This window comes from Pipistrellus kuhlii, unplaced genomic scaffold (assembly GCF_014108245.1).
Source record: "Pipistrellus kuhlii isolate mPipKuh1 unplaced genomic scaffold, mPipKuh1.p scaffold_m20_p_46, whole genome shotgun sequence".
Classification (NCBI taxonomy): domain Eukaryota; kingdom Metazoa; phylum Chordata; class Mammalia; order Chiroptera; family Vespertilionidae; genus Pipistrellus; species Pipistrellus kuhlii.
This window is the reverse complement of record NW_023425547.1, coordinates 1,970,872-1,975,002: the sequence shown is the minus strand read 5'-3', so window position 1 is coordinate 1,975,002 and position 4,131 is coordinate 1,970,872. Positions and strand designations below refer to the sequence as shown.

Sequence of the window (4,131 nt, the reverse complement as noted above, 5' to 3'; positions counted from 1 at the left end):
CCCTGGGCTGACTTTTTAGGCACTCACAGTTGGGAAGGACAGAGTTCCAGTGTTCATGGGTTCACAGCTTATGAAGTTAGTTCCTGGGCATTGTAGTTGTAGGGTCCTGGTAGGTATCTGAGGTCTCCCTGGTTGAAGGTAAGGCTGGGCTTCTGATCACAGCCAGTGTCCCCTTGAAGATGGTGCAATCTCCACAGCAGAGCCGGCTGCTCTCAGAGAGATTTCAGCAGTAGCAGAGGCTGCCCAGACAAGGGAGCTCAGTCTGTCAGTCCTATGGAATTTAGCTGTCCCTCTCTCACAAATACAGACACTCCCACATATCCACACACTGTCCTTTCATTTTCTCACTCACACATTATCTTGTAGCGTGCCGTCCCATTGGTAGCCATCTTGGATCTGAAAAATATACATTACTGCAACACTTAAGTTTAAATATTGTCCTTCAGTAATTGTTGTTGTTAATCTTCATCAGAAGATATTTTTTCATTGGTTTTTCAGAGACAGTGAAATGGAGGGAGAAAGATAGGGAGAGAGGAAAGCATTGATGTGAAAGAGACACATTGATTGGTTGCCTCCAGCACACACCCCGACTGACTGCAGTGAGTATGAACTTGCAATCTAGGTTTGTGCCCTTGACTTGACTTGAACCCAGGACCCTTTAGTCCACAGCAGAAGCTCTAACCACTGAGAAAACTTGACAGGTTTATCCTTCCATTTTGAGTACATAAATAACTACCACATTTATACAATGGAAAATTACTCAGCAATAAAAAATAATGAACTTAAAAAATATCCTCACTGGAGACACCATCTTAGTGCTGACCCATGGTGGAGGTTTTTACAGCAACCAAACTGCACCCTGTCTTCTGCTCACAGTCTCCTTTGAAAGCCTGAGCTGGCTGTATAAAGCTTCTCCCTTTGTCTTATATCCATGCCCACCATCAAGAATGCTAATTAACCAGCTGACTGTCTTAACAGATTCAAGAACAAGGTAAAAGACAGTACAGAAATGCAAGGTCTCCAAATAGAACTTAATATGCAGCTGAGTAAAGCTAAGAAGGATGACCAGATGCTGAAAATGAGAAATGTAAGCTCACTTGTGGATGATGTTACTTCTCTACTGACGGAAAACCACAACAACCAGGGCACTATGAATTGTTCTATTGAGGACATTGTCAAAGGCAAAAATAGCAACACTTTTAAAAGCCAGCTCCAAGCTACTCAGGCTGTTAGAAAATTGTTTTCAAGGGAAAGACAACCACCTATAGACAACATAATCCATGCTGATTTCATTCCAAAATTTGTGTCCTTCTTGTGAAAAACTGATTGTAGTCCCATCCTGTTTGAATCTGCTTGGGCCCTCACTAACATTGTTTCCAGGACATCAGAACAGACCAAGGCTATAGTTGATGGAGGTGCCATCCCAGCACTCATTTCTTTTTTGTCATCTCCCCATGTTCACATTAGTGAACAAGCCTATGGGCTCTAGGAAACATTACAAGTTATAGTTCAGTTTTCCAAGACTTGGTTATCAAGTGTGGTGCAATTGACCCACTGTTGATTCATCTTGCAATTCCTGATAGTGGGTTTTTACTTACATAAGCTTGCCTCGACACTTTCAAACCTTTGTCGCAATAAGAATCTTGTACCCTCATTAAATGTTGTTGAGCAGATTCTTTCTACTTTAGTTCATCTCTTGCATCAAGATGATCCAGAGTTTTACCAGATAGTTGCTGGGCCATTACCTACCTTACTGATGGTCCAAATGAATGGATTGAAATGGCAGTGAAAATAGGAGCTGTGCCCCAACTTGCAAAGCTCCTAGGAGTTACTGAATTTCCAATTGTGACTTTTGCGCTAAGACCCATAGGAAATATTATCTTTGGGACAGATAAACAGATGGAGGTTGTAATGCAAGCACTTGCTGTCTTTCCAAGCCTGTAATGAACTCCAAAACTAGTATTCAGAAGTAAGCTACGTGGATAATGTCAACCATCACAGCTGGCCACCAGTGCAAGTTGCAAATCATGTATTAGTCCCATTCCTCACTGTTCTTTTTATGTCAGACTTTAGACATGAAAGAAAGCTATATTGACTATGACCAATTATACAAGTGGTGGAACAGTTGAACAGATTATATACCTCTTTCATTGTGGCATAACAGAATCACTGATGAACCTCTTAACTGAAAAAAATACTAAAATTATTCTAGGTATTCTGGATGCTATTTCAAATTTCTTTCTGGCTTCTGAGAAACTAGGTAAAACTGAGAAACTAAATAAAATGATTGAGGAATGTGGAGGTTTGGGGGGAAAAAATAAGCTCTACGTAATCATGAAAATAAATCTGTGTACACCGCTTCACAAAATTTGATTGAGAAGTACTATTCTGTAGACAAAGAGATCAAAATGTTGTGCCAGAAACTATCTCTGAAGTTTATACATTTTTAGATTGTACAACTAAGGCATAGTTTTTTGTTGTGTACAATGTGTCATATAAGTATACCTTACTGTTTATCTATTAAGAATTCTTTTAAAATGTAGTTTGTTATTATAGCACCTTTTGCAATGAATCTATTCTTAAACAGTTCCAATCTGTACATACTGTATGAAGCTTATCCTCTTAGTGGGTTTCTTATTTCTATGTAGAATTTTATAACTTATAGGCTCCTATAAATAAAAATTATATTCCACCAGGGGGGGAATGAAAAATAATAATAAAATAAAATAAAAACCTCACCCAAAGATGTTTTTATTGATTTTTTTTTTAGAGAGAGGGAGAGAAATGTGAATGTGAGAGAGAAACATTGATCAGTTGTCTCCCATACATGCCCCAATCAGGGATCAAACCTACAATCTTTTGGTGTGTGGGGTGATGCTCCAACTGAGCCACCTGTCTAGGCAAAAAAGTAATAAACTTTTTATAAACACACAAACTTACATGAGTGGTACAAAATCTTAGACGAGTCTCAAAGGCATTATGCTGAGTGAAAGAAAGCAGTTTCATATGGTTACATACTCTATTACCCATTTATATAGCATCTGAAAGGAGAAAATTATAGAGATGATGAAAATATTAGTGATTTACAGGGGTTAAGGATAGAAGAGTGAGAGAAAGGCTGGGTTTACCATGAAGATCTTTGTGGTAATAGAATATTTCAGTATCTTGATTGCAGTGATGGTTACACAAATCTACACATTCAACAAAATGACAGAGACCTATATACATATATTCTACCAATGTAAAAGTCTTAGTTTTGCTATTAATACTATCATTATGTAATATTTAACCATTTGAAGAAATCAGATGAAGGGTAGAATCTTTTCTGGGGAAAACATATCTTAGAAACAGAATGTCTCTGATAGTATCTCCACCCTCAGTTAACAATGTTAAAAGTACAGTATACATTTCTCTAGATCAGGTGTCAGAATTATATTTTTCTAAAAGTGTCAAATATTTTAATGCTTTAAGTAAATATTTTATTCTTTGTGGGCCATAGTATGTAGGCTGTTATTGACAATTAATAAATAAATGATGATGGCTCTGTTCCAATAAAACTCTATTAACAAAAACAGATGAATTTGGCTCATGGACTATCAGTTTTTAAAATATATTTTTATTTATTTCACAGAGGAAGGGAGAGGGATATATATCTCAATGATGAGAAAGAATCTTCGGTCTGCTGCCTCCTGAATGCCCCCTACAGAGGGTTGAGCCTGCAATCTGGGCCATTTTTCAATCATTATGTGTACTTCAAGTAACTTAAAAGAAAAAAAAATCCATTATATTTACAAAGATAGTTATTTGTTTTTCTTTTTCTTCATTTCTGATATTCCAAGTAACTACCTAGAATCATTTCCTTCTCATAAACTTCCTTTATCCTTTCTTTTAGAGCAGGTCTGCTGGTAACAAATTCTTTTATTTTCATTCATCTGAAACTTTTTTTCCAGTTTAATTCCTAAAAGTTATTTTTACTGTATGTAGAATTCAGGCTGACAGTTGCTTGAGCATTTTAAAGATGTGTTCTTGTCTCCATGGTTTGTGAAGAGAAACGTTCAGTCATTTGAATTCTTTTTTCCCATATGACTACATTGGTTTTCTCTGATTACAAGATATTTTTGTTACCTTTGT

General features: G+C 36.8%; 1 pseudogene; it reads left to right on the top strand.

The window, feature by feature from the left end:
* Positions 1-931: 931 nt before the first annotated feature.
* On the top strand, positions 932-2,470 carry LOC118704745 (annotated as a pseudogene).
* Positions 2,471-4,131: the final 1,661 nt, after the last annotated feature.